The following is a 20,968-nucleotide window of genomic DNA, read 5'->3' as shown; positions in this document are numbered from 1 at the left end:
TGTTATATGGGCAGAATTGCGTAAGACCCACATTCCCACATTAGTCAGACCTTGCCTTGAATATGTGATGTCATATTGCCACGTCTACGGACGCTGCTAGATATGGGACGGAGGGTTTCCCCCTCCTGTTCTAGAACTCTCTGTGAGTCCCTCTGGTGATTGTGCTTTGTAAATCCTGGGCGTCGCTTCCAGGTTTATTGGTGTGTGATCTCTGCACGCACGGCGTTTTACATTGGGTTCCCGCAGCGTCTTAGCTAAGACGCAGTACGAGAGAACTCTCGTAAGAGAACGTACTTGGTTACTAATGTAACCTCGGTTCTCTCTAGAAGAGGGAACCAGTACTGCGTTCTCTGCCGTGCATACGATTCACTCTGGTTCGCTTCGGCGATGAAATAAATCAGGTGAGTCAGCCTTTTCGAGCTCCCTTTATAGGGCTAGACCACACCCTTTTCGGCGGGAAGTGGCATGGAGGGCGCGAGCGCCCTAATTGGTCTGATGTTGCATCAGCCTGCGCTCGATAGGCTTATGCAGTTGCCGCAGAACAGCCAATGAGCGAGCGAGCCGTCTCGCCTATGGCTGTGTGCTGCTGCAAATGCACTTTACAATAATTCAAAATTAAGGATAATTTTTTGCTTCAGTGTACCGTGAAAAGAGACTTTTCCCGCAGCGTCTTAGCTAAGTACTCGTACTCGTACTCGTTCCCTCTTCTAGAGAGAACCGAGGTTACATTAGTAACCGAGTAAGTTTTCATGAATGCACAGTGACTGCCAAATTTCAAATGGAAAAGCAAAGTCCATTTGCAGCTGTATTTTTCATGTATTATGAGTAATAAGCCTGTCATATTGAACAAATACTGCATCATAGCAGCTTTACAGTATTAAATAGGAAAATAGTGTGTAATAATGCAAAGGGACAAAAGTAAACACTCAGTTTTCAGTTAAAGTCAGTTCATCATTGATTTAGTTATGTATCGTCCCTCTGTGCAATCAAGTCGATGATATCGCTTGATATTAATTGTCCCCAACTAAAGAAAACCAAGGAACCAAAACTCCATCGGTGACAAAATGGAGAAAAAACCTTGGGAGAAACCAGGCTCAGTTGGGGGGCCAGTTCTCCTCTGACCAGACGAAACCAGTAGTTCAATTCCAGGCTGCAGCAAATTCAGATTGTGCAGAAGAATCATCTGTTTCCTGTGGTCTTGTCCTAGTGGTCCTCTGAGACAAGGTCTTTACAGGGGATCTGTATCTGGGGCTCTAGTTGTCCTGGTCTCCGCTGTCTTTCAGGGATGTAGAGGTCCTTTCTATGTGCTGATCCACCATCTGGTCTGGATACGTACTGGATCCGGGTGACTGCAGTGACCCTCTGATCTGGATACAGACTGGATCTGGTGGCTACGGTGACCTCGGAATAAGAGAGAAACAGATTAATGTTAGCATAGATGCATCATAAGAACAAGTACATGATGTGTTATTAATTACCATGTCTGTTTTTTCACTGTGTCGCACATGTTACCTGCCAAAACTCAATTGGAATCGCAACTACTGAATTTCCAATGCCTCACATTGAAAGCTGTCAATTTTTGTCAGAGGTGGGACCATACTATGGAGAGTGTTTGTATTGGGAGGTGACGTCACTCAAAGACAATTGTGCCAAATGCTTTGAACAATGGAGGTTAAGGCACTACTAAAGGCAGCTGCCACTCCGAGAGATGCGTGTTAAAGAACAGACAGTGCAACCCGGATCTCCTTATATTCTTGGCACCTTGCACAATAAATAATTCTGTCATTTTTACCCAAAATCCAGCTACTATCCCCTGCTAACAGTTAGAGCCACATGGTACTATTAGTCAATATTCACCATTAACCAAATGCTTTTTACCTGTATAAATAAAATATAAAAATATAAAAATAAAATATAGGGTAAGATGCAAATAGGTAAACAAGAGTAGAACTGCAATGTTGTTTGCTGACGTGCATCAGAGTGCAAACAGTGAGAGATTTGGGAAAAAAACTACAAAATATCTCCCAATACAAACACGGCCCATAGTATAGTCCCACCCTTGACACAAATTGACAGCTTTCTGTGTAAGGCATCTGAAATTCAAATGCTTTTCAATTGCGTGGAAAAATGCAATTAAATATACAATTTGCAATTACTTTTGAAAATTGTCCAGAATATCCTTACCTGTCCATTGATTATGATCAATGCCTGAGAGATCTGCTGGCATTTTTAAATCGCCACGACAACTGGATGGGGTTTTGTGGACTCTGCTCGGTTAAGGAATTCCATGTTTGTTTCAACCTATAAAATAAAGTAAAAAAAAAAAATACAATTTGTTTTAATTTGTTAACTGTTAATAACAGTGATTCAGTTCAATTAACTGTGTGAAGTTCATCATGAAATTGAGTCCATCATGATTATTTGTTAAATTCACCTATGAGTTTTAGAGAAGAGGAATATGCTATAGTGATTGGCTGAAAGGTGTGCTTTCAAACTGTCTAATCAATGGGATGTTCCAGTAATTATGAATCACAGTTTTATGTTAACATGCTGGGCTGGCTATATCAAACACACATGAACAGTCACTGGCACAGATAAGGGAGATCACACTGCATGCGCGCGCACACAGACATTTCTATGACAAGTCACTCGGGTATTGGGTTACTCCGCAGCTTTAAAACAGTCCATATATAAACACTTCTAGGTGTACCAAAGTGATAAGGACAAGTCAAAAACACAATCTGGAAAATAGTTATATGATGTTTACGCTCATAAATTATGTACATTCTGAACACAAAGTTAGCTTTAACTATAGCATGAAATAAAAATATATGTGCGTTTAAGTTACGTGAGGGTTAACGTAAGTTCATTATCACAGACAAACAATTATGTAAAATGTATTATAAACATGAACTTACCGTTAGACGCCTCAATAAGACTGCACTCGACGAGTTTTTCTCTCACAAATGTATCCATGTGCTTTTCTGACAGGAAAAAAACAACATTTTGAATTATAACTTGTATGTAAAAAGACTTTATAAACCACACAAGCATCTAATCACCTCACTAATGCGGCCTACGTCACTCGCTGTGCGTGCGCCACTTTGAAATGCCCTGAGACGTCGATTCTTTTCATCACTTTGTTCGAGAATTAATGAACCAGTTTATTTGAGCCGGATCGTCGCTTCTTTTAGACCTGCGATCCGACTATATTGTACGTAATTTGTATGATTTACATGTCGATATGGACAAATAAATGCGTTTACATTAGAGCAGAAAGTCGTATTTACTTATCTGAACTCATTTGACTCACTAAAATGTAAAATTCGCTTTTCAGTGTCAGAAACGACTTTTCCTCTTTTTTCACAGATATTCGCATATTTCAGTCATCCGTCACTGTCTGAAACTTAATAAAACTGTATTAATCTGTCGTCTCAGATACCTTAACACGATTATGCGAGTAACATAACGTAGGTTGGCCGTTTGAGGTAAACTGTTCATCATTTAACGTAAATAATGTTGGCCTGTAGAAGTTTAACAATATTGTTGCCACAAAAAAAGTTATAATTCTGCCAATTTAAAATAATTATTAAAGGAAACATTAAATAAACTTACCTTAAAACAGTTGAAAGTGGCTTTGCCCGTTGTTCTTCCAAAATGACATTTGGGGAGCGATTTAAACATCTCCAAGGCGCGTTAAATAACCCAGCGCTGGCCTGAAACAACCCAGCGACGCAACCCAGCAGGTTTAACCCAACACCCGGTAAATTGAAACTACCCAAAAGTGTTTAAAAAGAAATAATACTAATAACCCAACAAAATGACCCAACAGACTCAGCCCAGCGTTTTGGGTTAAAAAAATAACCCAGCCGTTTTTAGAGTATATGTACTGTTATTAATGTATAATGATTATATTATGGAAAACAAATCTTTTTCTCACGTGGTGGTATCGTACAACTTCTGAAGACTTGGAATAAAATGCACAAAATAATGAACTACGTTTATGGTGCGTTATTATGTTATGGTGAGCAGCTGTCCCATGGGAAACAAAATAGAAAATAAACAATTAAGTGCTGATTAAATGGTGGAAGAGTGCCAATTTATTTATTTAAAAAAAAAATAAGCTTGGGTAAAGTGATGGAATGAAATGGATCATGTAACCGGAAGATCTGCAAATGATGTAAAACATTTACAAGTGATGAATAGTTTACACTTTAGATTAGGGGATGCAGAAAGCTTTGTAAATGATTTATTGATGTGTTTAAGGATTTAACACAACTCACTGGAATCACCTGACTAAGGCATCCAGCTAACAAATTTGCCAATAAATCATATACTGATCATTTACTAATGGTTTGTCCATCATTTGTTCATGATTAACAATTGTTTATTGAGATAATTATACAAAACAATTTTGACATACATGTAAATACTTCAATGATTTATGTCTGTATGAATGTCTCCACTCTGTGCAGCTCGAGCTCGAGGCCGTGGGAAAGCAGATTCGCGACCTGGAGGTGAGGCAGGCCCAGCTGAGAGAGCAGAGAGCCGCGCTGGAATCATCTCGGGCTGACACTCACAAGTCCGGGGTAAGTATACAGCGTGCTGCTAACAGTCCCACCACGTCTACTCCGTGTGTTTCTCTGCACAGGCCCGGTGCACCCAGGACGCGATCTTCCCAGATGTCCTTCACTGCGACGCCGGGACACCACGGACCACGGACCCTAATAAGGCGTGGAAAAGGCTATGCGCTCCGCTTTCTCCTTCTTTCCAAAGCCATTGGGCAGAAGCGCTCCTGAGGCGACGCGTTCTCTCCATGAAGACGCGAGAATTTCAGCAAAGGATAAATGGATTTGCAGCACAAAAAAAAATCGCTTTCAGTAGCTCTGCTACTAAATTTATTTCACAATGGCAATCCATATACAGCTATGATCAGCTGTTCCTTCATCTTGGCTGAGCTTTCAACGTTGTTACAGGAAAGGATGAAGCTGAATGTTTAGTTCTTGTCACATGACCTGCGGTGCGCTTGCGGCATTCTGAAAGTTGAGATGTTTTTAACTCGATGCTGTTCGGACGCGCCTGGAAAAAACGGGACCGCGTCGCACCGCGTGCGCATCGCGACCGCGTCGCCTCCATTATGAGCGCGCATACAGCGCGCCTACAGCGCGCCTACATTGGAAATAACGAACTTGAGCATGCAAAAGACGCGATATGTGAACGCCCCCTAAAAGAACTGCGGTCTTCTAGTACATCAAATATGCCGTGGAGAATCACAGAAAGTGATCCAAGAACATTGTTGCAGCATCTCTCAAGCAACGAATAAACACTGCTAACTTGGAGAATGCAGTGAAAACTCCTCTTCTCGCGTCTGCCCTAGACCCTCGGCACAATCATCTCAGGTTTTTCGATGAAAACATGAGAGAAGTAAGAAAAAAAAAGAACATTTTCCTTGATGCGAGTGGTGCGGATGCAGTCGCCACGATGAAGAAGATGCAATGCCCACTCGTCAGAAAAGGCTGAGCCAGTTCTCCAGCAATGATTACACAGAATCCAGCCGAGATGAGTGGGAACAGTTCTTGCTGGAGCCATGTATTCCACCAGATGAGGATCCCATTCAGTGGTGAAACAAAAACGCGAAGCGCTTCACAAAACGTATTCGCTTAGCACACCGTTATTTGTGAGTCCCGCCAACGTCTGTGTCGTCAGAGCGCGTTTTCTCCACGGTCAGCCTTATTGTTAACAGACTAAGGAGCCGACTTTCCCCCAATCATGTTTACATGCCCGTATTTCTTAACAAGAACATTTGAAACAATAGAAAAAAAAAGCAAAAAAGATTTGCTGACAGTTTAAAAGTTAAGTGTAAGCTACATTCTGTACAATAGCCTAATTGCTGCAGGCTGCTTTACATTTTTTCTTTGTTCACTTTTTTTTTTTTTTTTGCTTTTAATCTGTACTTTTGTTTGTTTGCACGCATTGTTAAAGGTTTTCAGCTACAAAACACGATGTGTAGTGTACAAGCTTATTGTAAGCTTGTTCAAAATGACGAAAACAAATGTTGCTGAAAAATAACGTCTGACTCATTAAACTTAATTTAAATAAACGAATATTCGAATATTCGTTTTTGTGAGCTCAAATATTCGAATGTGATATTTGTGGAAAACGCCCATCCCTAGTTTTTATTTAGCACAGTGGCTAAATTAACAAATTACCAGACGCCACCTGATTCAAATATTCCACCAACGTTAAATAGTAATGACTTTATGAATTTCTTCACTGATAAAATAGATAACATTAGAAATACAATAGCGAATGTAGATTCTACAGCGTCTAACACTTCAGTTTCATCCATCGCACCCAAAGATAAACTGCAGTGCTTTAAAAATATAGGACAGGAAGAGCTAAATAAACTTATCACTGTATCTAAACCAACAACATGTTTATTAGATCCTGTACCCACTAAATTACTAAAAGAGCTGTTACCTGTAGCCCAAGAACCGCTTCTCAATATCATTAACTCGTCGTTATCTTTAGGTCACGTCCCAAAACCATTCAAGCTGGCGGTTATCAAGCCTCTTATTAAGAAACCAAAACTAGATCCTAGTGTACTGGCAAATTATAGGCCTATTTCAAAGCTTCCATTTATGTCTAAAATTTTAGAAAAAATTGTGTTTGCTCAATTGAGCACATTCCTGCATAAAAATGATCTGTATGAAGAATTTCAGTCAGGTTTTAGGCCCCACCATAGCACAGAAACTGCACTTGTTAAAATTACAAATGACCTGCTTCTTGCGTCAGATCAAGGCTGCATCTCATTTCTAGTCTTACTTGATCTTAGTGCTGTGTTCGACACCATAGATCATGACATACTCATAGATCGATTACAAAACTATACAGGTATTCAAGGGCAGGCTCTAAGATGGTTTAGATCCTACCTGTCCGATCGCTACCATTTTGTTTACTTAAATGGGGTGTCATCTCATTTATCATCAGTAAAATATGGAGTGCCACAAGGATCCGTCCTAGGTCCCCTTCTATTTTCAATATACATGTTGCCCCATGGTAATATTATTAGAAAATACGGAATTAGCTTCCACTGTTATGCTGATGATACTCAGCTATATATCTCAACGAATCCAGATGAAACTTCCCAATTATCTAAGCTAACAGAGTGTGTTAAAAATGTAAAAGATTGGATGACAAATAATTTTCTCCAATTAAATTCGGATAAGACAGAGATATTAATTATTGGACCAAAAAACACCACACAGAATCTTGTAGATTACAATCTGCAACTAGACGGATGTACTGTTACTTCCTCTACAGTCAGAAATCTGGGTGTTATATTGGACAGCAATTTGTCTTTTGAAAATCATATTTCCAATGTTACAAAAACTGCATTCTTCCATCTTAGAAACATTGCCAAGCTACGAAACATGTTATCTGTTTCTGATGCAGAAAAGCTAGTTCATGCATTCATGACCTCTAGACTGGACTATTGTAATGCACTTCTAGGTGGTTGTCCTGCTTCGTCAATAAACAAGCTACAGGTAGTCCAAAATGCAGCAGCTAGAGTCCTTACCAGGTCAAGAAAATATGATCATATTACCCCAATTTTACAGTCTCTACACTGGCTACCTATTAAGTTCCGTATCAGTTGCAAATTATCATTACTTACCTATAAGGCCCTAAATGGTTTAGCTCCTGCGTACCTAACTAGCCTTCTACCACGCTACAACCCATCACGCACCCTAAGGTCACAAAACGCTGGACTTTTGGTAGTTCCTAGGATAGCAAAGTCCACTAAAGGAGGTAGAGCTTTTTCACATTTGGCTCCCAAACTCTGGAATAGCCTTCCTGATAATGTTCGGGGTTCAGACACACTCTCTCTGTTTAAATCTAGATTAAAAACGCATCTCTTTCGCCAAGCATTCGAATAATGTATCTCTTAAATTGTGAGTGTAGTTGCATCTGCATTTTTATTCTTTAGCTTGGGTTAAACTAATTTTACTTTGTTGGATCAGCAGCTATGCTAATGATGTCTCTATTTTGTTTCTATGTTTTGCCACGGGATTTACATCCCGTGGTAACTAGGATTTACACAAGCTCCAGTCTGGATCCAGAACACCTGAGAAGAGATGATGCTGACCCTCAGAGGACCCCAGATGATCCTAACCTTAAATCAACAAACAGAACTAACAATTATTGCTACATGTGTGACTGCATCATATAATTACTATTAATTAATAATATTGATAGTTCATCATCTAGCTGACTACGTCTTGTATTATTATTATTATTTTTATTTTTCTAAAATCCTGTCAAACGTGCACAAACTACTAGCTACTACTAAATATTGTAGAAACATAATTTTCTGTAAAGTTGCTTTGTAACGATTTGTATTGTAAAAAGCGCTATACAAATAAACTTGAATTGAATTGAATTGAATTCAATGATTTATAAGTGATAAATAATGTATCAATTAATAACTTATAAACCATCTACTAATGATCAGTTTGATTTATTTCATGAACTTACAACACATTTGTAAATCATCAGCATACCACTCATTAATCATTTATGAACATATAGTCATGTTTTGTAAATGATTTGTTCATCATTAACTAATAACTTATAAGTGACATAATTGAATTAATAAAACATAACTAAAATGCTAACTTATTAATTATTAATCATTTATGAAAGTATAGTCATGTTTTGTAAATAATTAGTTCATCATTAACTAATAATTTATAAATAACTTATAACAGAACATTATTATAAAGTGTTACCCTTTAACCTTTTTTCCCCATGCCAACTGTATGCATGTGTGTGTGTGTGTGTGTGTGTGTGTTAGACTTGTTTATGTGTTATGTAGTTAATAAAGTCTTAGTAGTATCACGCTTAAGGTTGTTCATTGTTTGCTCATAACTGAAGTCCCTAATCATGCAGATATTTTCTACATGCTCTGAGTAGTATTCGGAGTATTCAGTAGTATTACTCCTTAACCAGGAAATTAATGTTCTTAGAATTGACAGACAGTTGACACTGAGAGGTCAAGTAAAAACTTATAACGGATTTAAATATTTATAATTTATCATAACTAGTTATGACTGATTATTCATATTTCCCCCTTGAGCTGATTTGTAACAGCTTCAAGTGCAGTTAATTATATGTCATGCTATACGTGCAAACAGACGACATCAGATAAAAATGTGCCTTCTTACTTGAAGTCACACTCTTTTGTTTGCCGTCTAATGGTTGAACACTGCTGTGTGTGTTTCCTGTCACAAAATGTGGCGAAAAAGTCCTGTACGACGGTAATAGTGTGATTAAGGTGTTACGTGTCTATACTGCACTCAAAAAATGCAACAAAAATAGGAATACTCAATATATCTTAATTCGATTTGTGTTCACTTCGAGTATAACTTAGCTCCGTGTCTCTCCTAAGAGTTCATCTTTCCAATATGCGCGCCACTGAGTGATGTCTGTACTTCCAGGTCAGAGAGCACCTTTCCATCAAAAGCTCACTATCCAATCAGAGTACAGTAGGTGGACAACCTAAATGGGTATTACTGCCGCGGTGGTAACTGTAATTCAGTCGAGTGTTAAAATCATTCGCAAAACTACTGCCAGGTATGGAAGCATATTGGTAGCATTATTCAATTTGGAATGTAATATTCAAAATGACAATGCAATATGTAAAATGACAATGCATTTCTGTATTTACATTTACATTTTCCAATACATTTGTGCAACGTTTGGTGCAAAATGAAAATGAAAATTAAATGACATAATTTTCATTTGCCATTTCATACACCAGTTTTAATAGGTAAAATGAATACTAATTTTAACGCTTTATAAGTTGCAAAATTAAAATGAAAATGTATTACAGAAATTATTAGATATGTCTAACATATTCAAGCAAAAACTGATTATTTAAATGCTATTTTTCTTAAATGCATTAACACTCACAGTCAAGACACTTACGATTGCATTTTCATTCAGTGTCCCGCAATGAATGTAGCAAAATACAATGTGCACATTGAAAATGCATTCCGGGCCGATCACGTCTCCGCCCCCTCCCGACATGTCAATCACTGCGTGAACAAGGCGGGGCTTGAAGAAGGTCTGAGACTCAAATCTCAAAAAGAGGATTCAAGTGAGAGAACATGGACAAGACAGTTGGCCCATGTACGTTTTGATCATTTCGGTTTATGGCTTCAATATTTCATTCGCACTTGTGGCCGGAGCTGAAACGCTGTTTTCATCTGATTGGTCGAATCGCTCCAGCTTCAGCTCGGTCTTTTCATTCTTTCAGGCAGAATAAGAGTCAGTGCGAGTGAAGCACTGTAATGTCTGAAACTACACTCACTGTTAATTAGCATAATATTTGAATCAGATGTAGCTGGGCACATAATTCGTGCTGCTGCGGCCTGCAAGAGACCCAGTTAAATTATTTCTAGGTTGTATACTGTATTGTATAAATATTTTCCCACTGATAAAAACAGTGCAAATAGTTCTGTCTCCTTGGATAACAGTGAAGTGGAAATAAATATAGTTAAATTTATGAAATAAAATAAAATAGGATTTCTTGGGAAGGTAAGTCTGGCCAGTTAAATTAAATTATTTCTAGGTTATAGTATTGTATTAATATTGTCCCACTGATAAAAACAGTGCAAATAGTTCTGTCTCCTTGGATAACAGGGAAGTGGAAATAAATATAGTTAAATTTATGAAATAAAATAAAATAGGATTTCTTGGGAAGGTAAGTCTGGCCAGTTATACAGCAACACGAGTCAGAAGAGTCTGAAGATCTGAGCTGAATTTGGTGAAACATTAAAGTTTTAGTCAATTACTCTCATAATAAATAATAATAATAATGTTACCCGTATTTTTCGGTATAAGTTGCATCAGTCCAAAAATACGTCATGACGAGGAAAAAAACATATATAAGTGCATTGGACTATTAAGTCGCATTTATTCAGAACCAAGAGAAAATATTACCGTCTACAGCCACGAGAGGGCGCTTTGGGGTAGGCTACAGGAGCACTGAGCAGCATAGAGCTGATTTTACTATTTTTATTTAGAAATGTAACTATATTCATTTTTACAATTATTTATTAATGTCACACACACATACCTAGTGCCTTATGACTTAAAATATGAGAGTGGTAAATGTTACAGACATGGAACTGTTCAGTCTATTATTGATTTTTATTTCCACTTCACTTTTATCCAAAGAGAGAGAACTATTTGCACTGTATTTATTAGTGGGACAATATTCATACAATACTACAACCTAGAAATAATTTGCAGGCCACAGCAGCACGAATTATGTGCCCAGCTACATCTGATTCAAATATTATGCTAATTAACAGTGAGTGTAGGTTCAGACATTACAGTGCTTCACTCGCACTGACTCTTATTCTGCCTGAAAGAATGAAAAGACTGAGCTGAAGCTGGAACGATTCGATCCAATCAGATGAAAGCACCGTTTCAGCTCCGCCCACAAGTGCGAATGAAATATTGAAGCCATAAACCGAAATGATCAAAACGTACACGGACCAACTGTCTTGTCCATGTTCTCTTGCCTTGTTCACGCAGTGATTGACATGTCGGGAGGGGGCGGAGACATGATCGGCTCGGAATGCATTTTCAATGTGCACATTGAATTTTGCTACATTCATTGCGGGACACTGAATGAAAATGCAATCGTAAGTGTCTTGACTGTGAGTGTTAATGCATTTAAGAAAAATAGCATTTAAATTATCATTTTGCCACAGTTTTTGCTTGAACATGTTAGACATATCTTATCATTTCTGTAATACATTTTCATTTTAATTTTGCAACTTATAAAGCGTTACAATCAGTATTCATTTTACATATTAAAACTGGTGTATGAAATGGCAAATGAAAATTATGTAATTTAATTTTCATTTTCATTTTGCACCAAACGTTGCACAAATGTATTGGAAAATGTAAATGTAAATACAGAAATGCATTGTCATTTTACATATTGCATTGTCGTTTTGAATATTACATCCCAAATTGAATAATGCTACCCATATGCTTCCATAGCCAGGCGGCGCAAAGGGACGGATTGCGAAATGAATGTAATTGTAAAATTAGATAAAAGGAGGAAGAAAAACAACAATAAGTTATTACATTGTAACATCTTTAAAAAATATTTAATTATTTTTACAGAGATAATTTCAAAATGTAGGATAGTCTTAGGCTACAGTCTACTCATCAAAAATTGAAAGAAGACCTTTACACAAAGGACCATATGCATGCTATTGTTATTAAACAGTAAATAAATCTAAGGCATATATATATATATATATATATATATATATATATATATATATATACATACACAGTACAGACCAAAAGTTTGGACACACCTTCTCATTCAAAGAGTTTTCTTTATTTTCATGACTATGTAAATTGTAGATTCACACTGAAGGCATCAAAACTGTGGAATTATATATGGAATTATATACATAACAAAAAAGTGTGAAACAACTGAAAATATGTCATATTCTAGGTTCTTCAAAGTAGCCACCTTTTGCTTTGATTACTGCTTTGCACACTCTTGGCATTCTCTTGATGAGCTTCAAGAGGTAGTCGCCTGAAATGGTCTTCCAACAGTCTTAATGGAGTTCCCCGAGAGATGCTTAGCACTTGTTGGCCCTTTTTGCATTCTGTCTGCAGTCCAGCTCACCCCTAAACCATCTCGATTGGGTTCAGGTCCGGTGACTGTGGAGGCCAGGTCATCTGGCGCAGCACCCCATCACTCTCCTTCTTGGTCAAATAGCCCTTGATGCCTTCATTGTGACTCTACAATTTTCATAGTCATGAAAATAAAGAAAACTTTTTGAATGAGAAGGTGTGTCCAAACTTTTGGTCTGTACTGTATATACACAGATAAAAAGCTAAATTCTTGTTTTAAAAAAATCTTCAGGTTCCATATGCAGAGCGAAATGAGAACGTTCTAGCATTTAGCAATAATTATTATTAACTCAGGTATTATTCTTGATTTTTCAAACTGCTAACACTTTGCATTTTTGAATTAACACATTTGTTACCAAAAATGTTGTATTTTCTGTTTCAGCTGTTTGATCGTGCTGGTGCCTCACGCACATATTCATTGGAAACAGGAGCCGTTCACTTTGGCATATTGCTAATTAAAATAGTTAAGCTTCAAATCAAATAGAATCGACTCAGAAGCTCAGAATAGACGCGGATGAATGCACGCACGTTGCCTGATCCACAAATGCACATTTTAATTCCTACATGCACAAATTATGATATGATGATTTTTAATACCAACTATAACGTTTGTATTCACAAATATGTCTCTATTTGAACAAAATGCTTCACGTTCATGGAAATTCTTATCTCTACAGACACTGGTTGAAAAGCATTTGTTTCAGTGTAGTGACGCACATTCGCAATTTTTTCAAATCGTGTACACGTTCATGAATTGCACCGGGCCTTGTTCCTTAGTAGTTGTGTGTGTGGGGGACGTGAAAGTTGAAAACTACGAAAATGAAGTCTCAAAATCCAAATGAACCGAAAAAGATCGACTCGAACTAGATGTCAATTAATGCAAGCGTGTCACTTGATCCACATATGCATGGATTCCTTTTTGCACGAGCAATTTATGATATATTAATGCAGAACAGAACATTTTTATTCGCAAACATGTCTGTATATGTACAAATCGCTGCACAATCATTTAATTCCGAATCAAATTGAAAGGCATTTGTTTGTGGTTCGTAAAATACATGTATAAAATTGATGCAGTACATTGATGTTTTTGCGTGGAACTATTAATCATTTTGAGTCTATTTTCATCCCATACACGTCTCTGTGTCAGACGCGCGGGGAGGGTTGAGCCCTGAGTGGAGCATTGGTGAACGTTAAATAGAAAATCTATTTTCCTTCAAACAAACCGATGTCAATTACACATTTGTGTTAATCGATAAAATCGATTTATCTCCCAGCCCTACTTGCTTTTATCAAGGCAGGAAAACATTCAGTCTGCCTGAAGGAAGAGTATTTCATTGAGCTAATGCTGTTAAATAGTGAGTTAAATAGAGAGAGAGAGAGAGAGAGAGAGAGAGAGAGAGAGAGAGAGAGAGAGAGAGAGAGAGAGAGAGAGAGAGAGAGAGAGAGAGAGAGAGAGAGAGAGAGAGAGAGAGAGAGAGAGAGAGAGAAAACCTAGTCTAGGGCTATTCTTACTTGGAGCTCATTAGTACAAATCCAAACACCAGAAACATTATGCATTTTATGAATAATGAAACGTTATGAAAAGTATGCATTTTATTTATTCAAAGGCTATGGTTGAAATAACATTTTAGTTCACAAGTTTAAGTTCCATTGTTTAAAAAAATGCTTTATTGGCTAACGTTTCATAGACCTTCGGTTGTTATGTTCTAAAATCCTTGCCATTTGTAATTTCACAGTATTTTCACCTCCTAAATCACTAACCTTTAAAGTCACAATTCTATAATGGTCAAATTTACTCAGGCCGATGGCATTTTTTAATGACATTATTTTATTATTATTATTATTATTTATTTTTATTTTATTTGTTTTTGAATAATTGTAGTCTACATAAACAGGTGAAGCAAAAATATTTGGATCGTCCCTTATTTTTTCCCTTATTTCTTAAAGAATAAACACTTAATTTCTACAAGAATAAACATGACAACATATTATTAATTGATAGAAATAATTTAAGCAATTAAAACCTTTTTTTTTAAGTTGAATTGAAATACTATTAAACTAACTTTAAAATCTCAAGGGGTTTATAAGTTAAAAAGGGTAAAATGTCACAGAGCATGTCCTAAATGAACTTGTGTTAACAATATAATTAGAACTAAAAATATATATATATATTTTTTAATGAACAATTCCCGTATAAAATGGGACAGCAACCTTTATATCAAACGTTGTTAAATTGTCCACAGCTGAGCAATGCGGGAGGCGGATCTGCACCAGAGAGCACGTGAAGTGAATGTGATGCACTAACTCATTTTCAGATGCAATGAAAAAAAAACAATAATAATAATAACCTGGATAACCTAGATTAGGCCCAGGCTCTGTGTTAGGGACCAATCAAGCTCGGTCCCATCCACCAGTCAGCGTTCACACTCACCTGAGTATTGATCAACAGCTGTTCCCAATCAGCACCGTCACTTTCCAGCACATAAAATCCATCTCACAACAGCACTCCAACGTCAAGCCTCGAATAGGACAGACCACTTACCTGCCTATCGTCATACCCCATTCCAAGTTCGCGGAAGAGAAGTATACTTATCTGAAGATTGTAAAATTCTGTGTCTCTGTTGATCTTCTTCCAGATCCGCTAGATGATTCCGGATCTGATCTCCTAGCTCCTGTGTATCCCCAGACTCGGTTTCCATCCAAGCTGTCTATTCCTGTGAGGGAAAGGACCAAGTCTTAATTACCTTTATCCACTAAGATACAACGTATTGCACCGCGGCTACTTACCTGCTTACCTCCGATGCCTCGGGTGAACGCTACCAACTTCGCCACAGATTCACCTCATCACTCATCTCGCACTTTACTCTTGTAAATAAACACTTTGTTTGGATTCACTTCCCCTGTCTCCGAGTGTGTATCCTGACAGAAGGCTTGACCTAAATACCGTCATGGATCCAACACAACCAGAAATCACTCCACCGCAGAGCACAGCTGGCCATTCCAACGCTTCCGCATCATCCGCTCCTTCGCTGATGTACATTACTAGCCCGACATCTAGACCAGCGCCCTTCTCTGGCGGGCGGAGGATTGCAATGGTTTTCTGCTTCAGTGTTCACTGGCCCTGGAGCAGCAACCACATCAATATTCCACAGAGAGATCCAAGATATCTTTTATTGTGCAACAATTACCCGGGCCAGCTCTTAGATGGGCAGAAACCCTCTGGTTCCAGGAAACTCCAGTTACAGCAACCTTACACAGTTTTAAAACACATTTTTGCCGCTGTCGCCTCTGGCTTGCTTAGTTGGGGACACTTCATCTACAGCGATATCGTTGACTTGATTGCAAATAAATGGACAGACACTATTTAACTGAACAGAGATGACATAACTGAATCCAATGATGAACTGCCTTTAACTATCATCTTTGCATTATTGACACTGTTTTCCTAATGAATGTTGTTCAGTTGCTTTGACGCAATGTATTTTGTTTAAAGCGCTATATAAATAAAGGTGACATTGACATTTTAAAGAGGTGTTCGGCAGGCCAGTAGGAGATTCCTCCGTCAGCAATCAGCTCCTGCAACTCCGACAGGGTAAAGATTCAGTATCTGAGTATTCGTTGAAATTCAGAACCCTGGCCTCAGCTAGTGGGTGGAACGAAAAGGCACTCATCACAGTGTTTCGAAAGGGGGCTTAATCCCACACTCCGTTTACAACTAGCCATTTATGATGACAACATGGGATTAGAAAAATTTATGCAGCAAGCCCTACGAGTGGATCAGCGATCCCAAGGTTGTTACCGTGAAATTCCGAACCAGGTTTTCACTCCTCATATGAATCTCACTGAACAAGGGGAAACACAAGGGGTGGAGCGGATGCAAGTTGAAACCAGCAGATTATCCCAAGCAGAGAGGAAACGTCGCTATGAACTCAAGCTCTGTTTATATTGTGAAAATCCAGGCCATTTTCTACGATTATGTCCATCTCGTCCTCCTCGCTTGATGGTGAGTTCGATTTTCAATACCCCCTCCGTATCCTCTCCACTCACGATCTCAGTGACATTAATGTCTCCTAGTTTCAACGTTTCAGTCTCTGCCATTATTGATTCCGGGTCTGCAGGGGATTTCATCTCGAGAGAATTATCGTCCAGACTCAACCTCAAGAGAATTACCGCTCCGAAGCCATACTCCATCCACGCCGTAACTGGAGAGATCATCAATAAGGGGTATGTCAACTACCAGATCAACCCAGTTATATTGTGTGTAGAGAGAGAACACCAGGAATGTTTTCATTCTTTTATTCTTGAAAATTGTCAAACCGACATTATCCTAGGTCGTCCGTGGCTGATTCGCCATCAACCTGAGATCGACTGGAGAACGGGTAAAATCATTCGCTGGGGTTGCAAGTGCTGCTTAACATGCTTAAATGATCATCCTCAAATCACAAATGAATTATCTAACTCAGTCCACGTGAATTCGACCTCTATTGAAAGTCCCAACGAGAAACTTTCAGTGATCATACCCCCATGCTATTATTCCTTTGCCGACGTATTTAGCCCTGTGGAGGCCTCCAAACTACTCCACATAAACCTTGGGACTGCGCTATTGAGTTAATGCCGGGTGAACCTGTTCCCAGAGGTCGAATATACTCCTTATCCATTCCAGAACAAGAAGCCATGCAGAAATATGTCCAAGAGGCCCTACAGCAGGGGTACATTCGACCTTCTACTTCTCCTGCAGCTGCCGGTTTCTTTTTTGTTCCTAAGAAGGATGGAGGATTAAGGCCTTGTATAGATTACCGAGCCCTAAATAAGATTACGATTAAGTTCAGCTATCTCCTCCCGCTTGTGCCTTCTGCTCTGGAACAGCTCAGAGAGGCTACCATGTTCACCAAACTGGATTTGAGGAGCGCCTATAACCAGATCAGAATTCGGGAAGGTGATGAGTGGAAAACCGCGTTCATAACACCAGCAGGACACTACAAGTATCTGGTCATGCCTTATGGGTTGGTAAATGCTCCCTCAGTCTTCCAGAGTTTTATGGATGTGGTGCTTCGAGACTTCTTGAATCGTTTTGTGTTAGTATATATTGATGACATCCTCATTTTCTCTAAAGATCCCTCCGACCATCAACACCACGTCTCTCAGGTGCTCCAACGACTTCGGGAATTCTCACTGTTCCTCAAAGCGGAGAAGTGCACATTTCATCAGGAATCTGTTGACTTCCTGGGATATCGTCTGAGCAGGAGAGGAGTGGAAATGGATGATGGTAAAATCAGTGCAATCACCACCTGGCCCGTTCCCAATTCTGTGAAAGAGTTACAACGATTTCTTGGCTTTGCGAACTTCTATCGTCGATTCATTGATAAGTATAGTATGATAACAGCCCCATTGACCTCCCTTCTGAAAGGAAAACCCAAAGTCCTCAATTGGAATCCAGAGGCCCAAAGAACATTCACCGCCTTGAAGACAGCTTTTACCACGGCCCCATTGCTCTGTCATCCAAACCCCGATAAGGTATTCATCCTGGAAGTCGATGCATCGACTACAGGAGTTGGAGCCATACTCTCACAACATCAAGAAAATTCAACCAAACCCATGCCTTGTGCTTTCTTCTCGAAGAAGTTGTCCCCAGCAGAGAGTAATTATGACATTGGGAATCGAGAACTTTTAGCAGTCAAACTTGCACTTGAGGAGTGGAGACATTGGTTAGAGGGAGCCAGACACCCATTCATAGTGTTAACAGACCATAAGAACCTACAGTATCTGAAGGAAGCAAAGAGACTAAACCCCTGTCAGGCTAGATGGGCTTTGTTTTTTACCCGCTTCCATTTCACAATCTCTTATCGTCCCAGGTCAAGAAACACTAGAGCGGATGCCTTGTCACGTATCCATTCCCCAGAAGAAGTTACAGGCGAAGCTGAAACCATTCTTCCTGTCAAGATATTCGTCAATCCCATTCAATGGGACCTAAATGATCAGCTCCAGGAAGCATCAAGAGGTCTACCTACCCCTCCTGAATGCCCTCCAGACAAGACTTATGTTCCCGAAGCTTTCCGCATAGCTTTGATCTCCTCTGCTCATTCCTCAGTAGGGACTGGCCATCCTGGGGCTACTAAGACTTGCGCAGCGATCCAACAGAAGTATTGGTGGCCAGGTATGCACCAAGAGGTTAAGGAATTCATTCAAGGTTGCCAACTCTGCGCTATGACCAAGGTTCCTCGACACTTACCCTCAGGGAAGCTGTTACCACTACCCATTCCACAACGTCCCTGGTCCCACCTCGGAGTAGATTTCGTCACTGATCTACCACCCTCTGAAGGGAATACATGTATTCTTGTTGCCATCGACAGGTTCTCTAAGCCTGTAAACTAATTCCCCTCAAAGGTCTCCCTACATCCTTTAAAACTGCAGAATTACTCTTCGAGCACGTATTCCGAAACTTTGGAATCCCGGAGGATATTGCGTCTGATAGAGGACCGCAGTTCATCTCTAGGGTTTGGCGAGCTTTCTTCTCACTCCTGAATGTAACAGTGAGTCTGACATCCGGGTACCATCCACAAACGAATGGGCAGACGGAGCGCAAGATCCAAGACGTCAGTCGTTTCTTACGTACATTCTGCCAAAACAACCAAAGCATATGGAGCAGATATCTGATTTGGGCAGAATATGCCCAAAATTCCCTCCGTCAAGTATCCACTAACCTCACGCCATTCCAATGTATTCTGGGTTTCCAACCCCCGTTATTTCCATGGTCAGGAGAGCCTTCAGAAGTACCTGCAGTAAATCAATGGTTTCAGCAAAGTGAAGAGGTTTGGAACCAAGCCCACCAACACCTTCAACAAGCCAGGAATCGGCAAAAACTGTTTGTAGATGTCCGCAGACAACCGAATCCAAACTACCAGCCTGGTCAACTGGTATGGCTTTCCACAAGAGACATTCGCCTACGTCAACCCTGTAAAAAACTGAGCCAAAGATATATCGGGCCATTTCCTATACTAGAACAAATCAACCCAGTCACTTACAAACTCCAACTCCCTGCCCAGTATCGGATACACCCCACATTCCATGTCTCTCTCTTGAAACCACACTACTCACCTGTGCCTGTTCCCTCCACAGATCCGGTCTCTGACGACAGCCCCCAATTACCGCCCATTGAAACCGATCCCATCTATACAATTAAGGAAATATTGGACTCCCGACGTCGGGGTGGTCGCCTCGAATACCTGGTGGATTGGGAGGATTACGGACCAGAAGAGAAGTGTTGGGTACTTCAAAATGATATCCTTGATCCAAATCTACTGAATGAGTTTCACAAACAAAACCCTCAAAGACCGGCTCCAATACCCCGAGGCAGACCCCCACGACGTCGGGGTCCTTGGTCCATTGGTATGGACCCTGGAGGGGGGGGTAATGTTAGGGACCAATCAAGCTCGGTCCCATCCACCAGTCAGCGTTCACACTCACCTGAGTATTGATCAACACCTGTTCCCAATCAGCACCGTCACTTTCCAGCACATAAAATCCATCTCACAACAGCACTCCAACGTCAAGCCTCGAATAGGACAGACCACTTACCTGCCTATCGTCATACCCCATTCCAAGTTCGCGGAAGAGAAGTATACTTATCTGAAGATTGTAAAATTCTGTGTCTCTGTTGATCTTCTTCCAGATCCGCTAGATGATTCCGGATTTGATCTCCAAGCTCCTGTGTATCCCCAGACTCGGTTTCCATCCAAGCTGTCTATTCCTGTGAGGGAAAGGACCAAGTCTTAATTACCTTTATCCACTAAGATACAACGTATTGCACCGCGGCTAATCACCTGCTTACCTCCGATGCCTCGGGTGAACGCTACCAACTTCACCACAGATTCACCTCATCACTTATCTCGCACTTTACTCTTGTAAATAAACACTTTGTTTGGATTCACTTCCCTTGTCTCCGAGTGTGTATCCTGACACTCTGTTCCTAAGTATATAATAATTATAATTAATGTTAACCCAAATTTTAACGGATTAATCGCCTATTTTTATTTGCTGCATGTTTTTTTTTTAAACGCTAAAAAATAAATTCAGTTTGTGAGAGGAAAAAATATATAAGTCATGTATATAAGTTGCATTTTACATTTTAACTAATTAAAATGTAAATCACCTATTTTATCTAATTAATCACCTATTTTAACTAATTAATCACCTATTTTCGTTCGCTGCATGTTTTTTTAAACACTCTAAAAAA

General features: G+C 39.4%; 1 protein-coding gene and 1 long non-coding RNA gene across 3 annotated transcripts in view; both read right to left on the bottom strand.

Moving 5' to 3' along the window:
• The window catches only part of kif6 (kinesin family member 6), a 306,561-nt gene that overhangs the window by 213,250 nt on the left and 72,343 nt on the right, over nucleotides 1–20,968 (bottom strand). The window lies entirely within an intron of this gene.
• LOC132111810 (uncharacterized) lies at nucleotides 1,106–3,632 on the bottom strand. Of its 2 annotated transcripts, XR_009424855.1 has the most exons (4): nucleotides 3,616–3,632; nucleotides 2,919–2,984; nucleotides 2,185–2,301; nucleotides 1,106–1,401 (listed from the first exon to the last, which is right to left on the bottom strand). It is a non-coding gene; the product is annotated as an uncharacterized LOC132111810 (long non-coding RNA). The 2 variants fall into 2 exon arrangements; XR_009424854.1 differs by lacking the exon at nucleotides 3,616–3,632 and having other exon boundaries at nucleotides 2,919–3,072.

The sequence above is a fragment of the Carassius carassius genome, chromosome 31 (genome assembly GCF_963082965.1).
Source record: "Carassius carassius chromosome 31, fCarCar2.1, whole genome shotgun sequence".
Taxonomy (NCBI): Eukaryota; Metazoa; Chordata; class Actinopteri; order Cypriniformes; family Cyprinidae; genus Carassius; species Carassius carassius.
This window is presented reverse-complemented; position numbering and strand designations above follow the sequence as displayed.